Here is an 8510-nt window from a genome sequence, read left to right on the forward strand (position 1 = left end):
TGGTTTCTTTATGGTGACAACAACACAAGCAATCCCAACAGGGGCTGTTTACTGAACACTTACCACACAGAGAGCCTGGCCTCACGACAAGGGTTTTCAAAACAGAAAAGGCTCAGAGGAGTCCAGTGACCTGCCCCGTGCCCCCCAGCTGGCTAACCAGCAGAGCTCAGCTGCAGCCCAGATCCAAGTCCAACTCCCCTACCAGCACCCTCTCTGACGCCTGCACGGGGTTGTTCTGGTGTATGCCCAGTTCCTCTTCTGGATCACTCCCATTTCTGAGTAATACACACCCATTCACTACGTTAGTCTTGCGGTAGTAAGGCACCACCAGAGGTGGCCAGAACTTCCTTAAGGCAACAGAGGTAGCACCTGGAACCTTCCTCCAGCCTCTTTGGCTGTTGTTTTATATCCCAAGAGTATTTAATGAATTACAAAAACATTCTAAACTCTTATCTCTGCTAAAATTTTAATCTCCTGGCAATCCTATGTGCTAAAATAGGGGAAAAGAAAAACGACGGCCAGGGGCATTGGATCCTGTGATTTTTTGGTACAAAACCAGAAAGTATCCCTTTTCAACATGGAGGGGAGGTGGGCAGTTGAAACACAGAGAGACTGAGTGACTTTCCCAAGATCACACAGTGCTGAAGGGCAGAGGTGGACCTCAGAAACTAGTCGTGTCCCCTGACAGTGAACTCAAAGGAAGTGCTAACGTGGTTTACATGGCCTTCTGACACATCGGTGTTTATGCTCAACTAACGACTCTCTTCCAAACTGTGTTTTCCCTTCGGATTGACTTAACGCCCACGTCGCCTCTGCGTCACGCTTTGCACTAAACTGCAGCACCCCTTCCATTTCCTTTCTCGGGCAACTGTCCCTTCCTGCCGGCTCTGTGACGCTGGCATGTTCGGCGTGGTCAGCCTCACCACTCCCGTTAGATAACAGGGCTGCTTCAGAAGAACACGAATAGAAAGAAATCGAAGAGCCGGAGACACCACATTCCAGCCAATGTATCTTCCCGTCCCTAACGCGGCCACTGTCTCTAATTCATGCTTTCTCAGAGTACGTTACACCACTTCCACAGGCGGGAGTTAGGTTTTGTAAACGCTGAGCTGTCATGTGTATTCAAGTCAGATGACCTAAACGTGATCTTTAATTAAGATTATAATTTGGCTTAAAAAAGTTTAAAAAAGAATACAAGTTCACAACCTGTAAGTCTCCACCAAATTCCTCCTCGAGGAGTGACATGGTTACTTCCGCTTACGGAGACAGACCTGCACCCGTCCCGGCCCCCGGCGCACCTCCCAGAAGAACCGTGGCTGGCAATTCAAACTCTCTCCGAAACAAGAAGGAACATTTCGTCTCCAGCATCTAAAATCCTACCAATAGTTTAGACATTAAATAGTCTACTATGAGAAAAGTTTGTTATTAATGCTCCTTCAAAGGGGAAGTCTTCTTGCAAATAGCTTGTATTACATATTTTGATTTAAAAATTTACACAAGATGAGATACTATTTGAAGTGCTCCATATTTGGGAAGCATTTTTGAAATAGAACTATCTCATTGTCCTCCACTCTCTGGATATGCCATTTATTCCCTCAGAGGCACAGTATAGATACCATTAAAGAAAAAAAAAATCATTTTATGTTAAATTGTAAACTATCTCTCCACTAAGTAGAGAGCTGCTTGTTTTTGAGATAACATGTCATTTCGGTGAAAAATAAGCAAAGTTAATTAATTCACAGTTCTTTAAACTATTAAAACTAGCAAAATGTCAACCTACATTTCTCGTGGTAGGGTTAACAGTTGATGACATGACTGTTTCAATAAAACGCTTTACTTCTGTTCATGGGTAAGAATAAAATCCAGTACTTAAAAGCAGAGTTAAAACAGGAAAGGAATACGCATGTACAGTCAAGGGGGATGGGGGTGTGTGTGAAAAAACCCAGGGAGCATTGAACTCGCAAGGGGATTTTCTCATCAGGCTAAAAAATTAAAGGCTTTTATTTTTTAAAGTAATCTCTATGCCCAGCGTGGGGCTGGAACTCACGACCCCAAGATCAAGAGTCACATGCTCCACCAACTGAGCCAGCCAGGTGCCCCAAAGGCTTTTTAAATTAATAAAACTATGCTAAACCTCTCTAATTACCAATGAAGTGCCTCCCGTTCAATAAGAGATTTCTATCTCTAGTAACACAGACTTTAACCCTAATGTTAGAGAGAAATGTGTACGTGATCCAGATATGAACACACACATACAGTGAGTGAGTCTCATGCTTTGCCAAAGTCTGTCCTATCATAGCAACAAATTAACCTACGTTTTCTATTTGGGCAAATTTGTAAATAAATGTGTCAAAATCTGATCAAGTTTATGCTATGTGAAAATATTTCAAGTTTCTTGTTCTCTCTTTAATTTTAATTTTCAGGTTGTTGCATCACACTGATGTCTCATCCTCAACAAAGGACCACTTAAAAATTAGATTCAATCTTAACAAATATGACAACATTGCATTTGGTGATAGCACTGATAGAACTTAAGGAACTGAAATATGAAACAGTATAATTTGACACTCTTTTATAAGAGGACTGTGTTTATAACCTACGGCGCACCATGGAAATATTCGGAAGACTGTGTGCAGGAAGGGCAAAGATGCTAACACAAAGAAACAACTGCACGGCTGGAGAAGGAAAGACCAGCCACACCCTCACTGAAGAGGGAGAAGAATCTGGGTATGGGGGGTAGGGGGGAGAGGAATAGTAAAGCATTTTTAAAAAGCTGCAGTCACTCAAAGTGGGGACCACTAGTTTCCTTGCTACTTCCAAAGATAATGTATCAGTCTGACAACTAATCTGAAATCCTAAGGGACGCCAACAATCACAAAGTAACTGTTACAGGAAATTCTGCCATGGGTTCCCACCAGCAGAGCACGTGCGACACGCAGAATGGTGGCAGAAATGGTGTGGGTGCAGGGCTGAGGGGGGGAGGGCAGGGAAAGTTCTTGAATGTTTGTTAAGTACACTGAAGAACCACCCACTCCAGTTCTCCTCAGCTTGACTGTTTGATTTCTTCTTTTTAATTTCACTTTCTTGCCCAGTGAGCAGATGATTACAAATGTCAGTTACTTTACTACGTGCCTTATGAATAGGACGGATTTTTAAAAAAATGTTTTCAGGTTTACTTGAAGGCTATTGAATTGCCCTTTAAGATCCTTGGAGAGTTAATTGATAAAGACACCATGTTCTGATAACTAAAGGCTTATAATACAAAGATCATTCTGATTCCAATGAAACTGAGTCCTCAAAGCACAGATTATTACGAATGGCATCTAGAAAATCCCCACTAAACTGTATCATAAAAACAAGCTTAAGCTCTCTAATTAAAACCGTATGAGAAATGGTTTGTTTTTTTTTTTTAACTACAGGAAAGTTATTTGCAAAGAAATTTGAGAGGTGATTGGGGGTAGTGGTAATACAAATTCATTTTGAAACCGAAAAAACTCTTATGTAATGTCTGTGATCAAAGGTCAACGTCTTTCGACATTCTCAATGAGTCTGATCTGGATAAAAATCAACTCAAATACAACTTAGGAAAATAACAGGATATCAGACAATGTGTTAATCCTGTGAAATACTGGCACACCTCACAAAACCCAAAAATGCATATTAAAGGAGCTTCAATTACATTGTTTCTGTCATAGTTTGAATCGAATCCCAAGTGTGCTCTCATTCCCTCAATACAAATTAAAAATAAACAACTTCTCACAGCATCAGTGCCATCTGGATTACAATGGAAATAATGAAGTATGTGTGATTTTAGCTCGGGTAAAAATAAAGCCGAGGCAACATGACTGCACCTTTTCCATGCCATGCGGCAATCACATTCACTTGGTGGAGCTGACTGCGGACCAAGGCAAGGTCAACTAGAAATATCCACTCCGTGGGTGAGTCAGGCAGTTGCTCAACACGGGAAAGCGCTCTAACAAAGGGTTTTTAATTTTCAGGTTGTTGCATCACACTGATGTTATAATTGCACTTCGCAAAGATAAGCCTTTAACACAGAAAAGGAAATTGTTTCAAAGACGCCAGTGAGCTAGCATTCACACTCTGGGGAGGGCGAGAGATGGGGGGATGTTACTAGCACAGCCCCCCCTCCCGTTTTCAGGCTGGTGGTCTGGGCTGCTAATCCATCTGTCTGTGCCTCTACTCCCGCACCTGTAGAATGGGGATGGTGAGAGAAGGCAGCACAGAGTCAGGCACAAGGAGGCTAAGGGGCTAGAATCAGCTCTTCATTTCATTTCTGAAGAATGAGCAGCATCAAGGCAATGCCGATGACGAGTGCCTGGGCTTTTGAGCCTCTCGCGATTCTTAAGGAAGCCCTGCCCTGTGCAGCAGGTAGAAGGCTCAAACAGATGAAATCTTGTGTATTAATCAAAAAGACCAAACATCAGCAGTTTCACAGGACACGGCCTTAGTTGTCAAGCACACAGGCTGTGCACTCTCCTTCCCAGAGGGCCCCTCTGTGGGGTCTAACCCGCCTCGGCTGGGCTCGGACCACAGATGTGTAGAGATGTGGATGATCAGACCAAGGAGAGCCATCACAGAGAAGTCAAAGGAACTGGAAAAAGCCAGGGCTGTGTGGCACTTGTCACATCATTCCTGCCACCACCGACTCACCTCTGTGTTCCTACCCACGCTTCCCCCAAACATTAACCCAGTGATTTCGGAGGCTCCGCAACACTGTCAAGAATTCACTTCAAACTTAAATTACCACTGAACGCAATGGCACACAGTTTTGAGAGAGGAAAAAAAAGTAATCATTATTAGAACAAAAATGTATCCCAAGAAGGATCTTTAATTATATAGGCTTAACTCAAACTTCAGTCCTTACTATTATTGGACAGAGATTTAGGCAGAGAAAAATGAAGGTGACTGCCTTTATTAAAAAAAAAAAATCTGGTTCCTGGTGAATTATATGGGAACGGTTTACTGAGCTCCTCAAAACTACCCAGCTCGACGGGTCATATTCTCTCAGTTTACTCTGGACACCAGCAGAGATCACAGCAGCTCCCAAAATCACAGGCTGGGGCCTTAGGGCCCAGCTCTTCTGAGCCTGAACTCTTAGCACTCCGTCAGAGCTGGTCCCTAACTACAGACAGTGGCCTGCAGCTCAAGAGAGAAACTGATTGAGGGGCACGGATGTAGGATGTGATCCCACAGAAACCAACTTTTCAACAAAGCAGACTGCCAGAGAACACCTGTGATGTCGTCCTGAATTCACTGCAAACCAGTTGCTGAGCACACTCTCAGAAGTCTTTATGCCAGGATGAAAGTACTGTAGTCTTACAGTAGGACAGCGGCGTCTACGTGGGCGTTTTGATTTTTGTTTTATTTTGAACTCGGGGAATTCAAGTTCTTTCTACTCTAGCCTTTGACCGCATGAAGTAAAGGTATATAAAAAAAAAGAAAAAGAAGGAAAGGAAAGAAAGAAGAAAGAGAGAAAGAAAGAAAAAGAAAGAGAGAGAGAGAGAAAGAAAGAAAGAAAGAGAAAGAAAGAAAGAGAGAAAGAAAGAAAGAGAGAAAGAAAGAAAGAAAGAAAGAAAGAAAGAAAAGAAAGAAAGAAAGAAAGAAAAGAAAAGAAAAGAAAGAGAAAAAGACCCGACTATGGCCACAGTCAAGCCGGGCGCCCCTTTCCATCAGCATCAATGCTGGAGCGTCCCCACCCCAATGTTCGTGGTCTGTTGACATTTGGAGGTTTTCTTAGTCTTTCTCACTTCACGAATCAAGAAGCGCTTGGCTCCGAAATACAATGAAGCCTCCTGGAACAAAGGTGTCCGCGCTGCTCAGAAGCTCACCGGGCAAAAGGCAGGAGGCAGGCCGCCCAGCTGCCCTCTCCTTGCGCCTCGCCCTGGGCGCCTCCCGCTCCTCCCCAGCTCCCCTCCCATTCCTCCCCGGCTGCGCTCCTCTCCCCTCCCTCGGCCGGGCGAACCCAAAGCGCGCCCGCACTCCCCGGCCCAGGTCCCTCCGCGCCCCCAGCGCGGCGCCTCACCGGGACCCGCCCCCACCGGGTGGGCGGCGCAGCGGGGCCTCGGCGCTGCCAGGACCCCCTCGCCAGAACAAAGGAATGTGGGGAGGGGGCGAGGAGGCGCGCAGGCCGCCGTGCGGCTCCTGCCCAAGCGCCGCCCAGGGCGCTCGGGGGTCCCGACTCTAGGCCCCCACGCTCCGCCCCCACCTCCCAGCCCCCTGCCTCCGTCCCCCAAGGGCCCGCAAGCGGGAGGGGCGCGCCCCTGGAAGTCGCGATCGGAAGGTGGCGCTACGTGTTCCCCAGCAGGCCTGGGGCTCCCTGCCCAAGCTCCAAAGTAGGTCGGGGTCTGACATCAGGGGGCCTGGAGCACTATTAGCTTGTTGGAAAGCAACTGCAATTATTTGGGGTAATATAATTTGTTCCAGGGATGAATGTCTATAATACGCCCCCCCCCCAAAAAAAAACCCAAGCCTTGCTCTTTAGTTATTTAAATGTTACGTCAGGAAAAAAAATCTGACATATACACACCATCATATACATATATTCACACATAATTACACAACCTAAGAATGCCGGAAGAAATTTAAAATATGGGTACATTATATATTCATACATACAGGAATAAAACTAGGGAATCTACACCAAAAAAAATGCAATCCACTAACCTATATCTGTTTCCCATAAATCATATCTGCTCTGGAGAAAAAAAAATACCCACGATGTGAAATAAATACTTGTGACCTCATTCCCTGTTGTTATTTACAAAAGCCAAGACCAGAAGATGACACTTGGCCATCCCCTGCTGTTCTCAGGGAACACAGCACTTTCCTAAAGTGTCCTTTATAAAGATAAATGGGAGTCAGCATCCAGCAAATCACCGGGCTCTGCGAAATGCCTTCCTAAAAATACAATCTTATCAAAGGTCTCCGAAGGCGTGGAGTTAAAACTACAGCAAATGGCCTTGAACTTGTATTTGCACATAGCCCTGGAGAAAACACCAGAAATAGCGCTGCGAGGCCACAATTGTTAAAATGTGATAGGGCTAAATTTAGAAGAACGCACATTTCATTTAGGGCAAAAGACACACATTCGGCAGCGTGAGCTAACTCAATGCTTTACCCCGTTGTCTACTTTCCTGTTTAAAATACCCTTAAAAAAAAAAAAAAACTGTTACAGTGACATTTTAAAGGCTGAGATTGTCCTACTTTCTTTGTAGCAAGATTATAAAATCACGTAATTAGCTCCCGCTTCCTATGCTGACTGCCAGCAAATTCGGCAGTTACATAATGCAACATTTCCAGGAAACTATTATGTGATCTGTCTTGTCGTGTCTGAAAAAGCAATGACAATAAGGTGAGAAAAAGGGCTGATGGAATGGAATACGTGAAAATCAAGAAGGTAGGGAGGTAAACGCCACAATGGCTCGTCCCTGATTTAAAAATAATAGCTCAGGACACCTAAGGGGCGAACCCCAGGAGTATCCAAGATCAGAATACAACCCGAGGAATTCTTCATGTTTTGTAGGAGTGTTGAGAAATAGATCTTTTTATTTGACGTAGTATAGATGTAAATAACGATCTAATATCCAACGCTGCGCTAAAATTTCCAAATCATTGCACACGTCCGTGCACATTCCCACATCTGCCCGTAACCCTAGCCAATATTTCACGGTGGACAGATTATGCAATCTGCGCAAGGACAAATCCCACAACCTTCCCGGGCGCTGGTAACACACGCTGACGACAAACAGGGTGGAAGACGTCGGTGCAGACACAGCCCCTGACACAAACAAACGCCGCGCACGCATTCTCGGAATGCCGTCACGGTTCACGCTCCCAACGCTCTTTTCTCAACAAGAAAATCAAGACTAGTCCCATTTACTCAGCCCCCTCCGCGCCCCCCGCCTCCCCCGCCGCAAGCCCCGCAGAAGGGACGAGAAAGGAGCGAGCGCTGCCCTTCCCGCTCGAGATGGCTCAGCCTCCCCCGCACTCTGCTCCACCAAAACATCAATTTTCCTGAAATCAGGAGACATTATGCAACAGCAGCGGGGGGGAGCGCAAGCCAGCCCGGACTACGTGCCGGCGCGAGGGCGCTGCAATCAAAGCAGCCACCTTAAGGTGGCGAGTCCCCTCCTGACAAGGCAGCAAAAGTTTATGTAATGAATGCCCCGCGCACACTCGCCGCCGTCGCCGGCCAGCCCCGCGCACAGCCCGGCCCGCGCCCCGCGCCCGCCGGCCGCGCGCCCCGGGAGCGGGCGGGGAGCGGGGCGCCGGGCCGGGCCGGCGGTGGGCGGAGCGCTTACCGTGTTCCTGCTCTCGGGACGGCGAGCCCGGGCGGCGGGGAGAGAGCGCGGGCGGCCGGGAGCGGGGCCCCGCGGCGCGCGGGGCGCGGGCCGGGCCTCCGGGGTGGCGGCGGCGGGCGGCGGCGGGCGGCGGCGAGGGCGCGGCGCGGGAGGCGGGCGGCGCGCCGGGTCCGCGGGCGCCGTGGCCGC

At 47.1% G+C, this 8510-nt stretch overlaps 1 protein-coding gene across 3 annotated transcripts in view; it reads right to left on the reverse strand.

Annotated features, from left to right (window-relative positions):
- NFIL3 (nuclear factor, interleukin 3 regulated) overlaps window positions 1-8510 on the reverse strand; it is a 16630-nt gene that overhangs the window by 4925 nt on the left and 3195 nt on the right. The window contains exon 1 of one of the 3 annotated variants that reach the window (XM_081802751.1): window positions 8322-8436. The exons of the other annotated variants lie outside the window; for them this stretch is intronic. The gene's annotated coding sequence lies outside the window, so the exon portion shown is untranslated. Of the gene's footprint in view, window positions 1-8321; window positions 8437-8510 lie in introns of those variants that run through there. 3 annotated transcript variants of the gene reach the window in all.

Source organism: Leptonychotes weddellii, chromosome 14 (assembly GCF_054177405.1).
Source record: "Leptonychotes weddellii isolate Sample4059 chromosome 14, ASM5417740v2, whole genome shotgun sequence".
Classification (NCBI taxonomy): domain Eukaryota; kingdom Metazoa; phylum Chordata; class Mammalia; order Carnivora; family Phocidae; genus Leptonychotes; species Leptonychotes weddellii.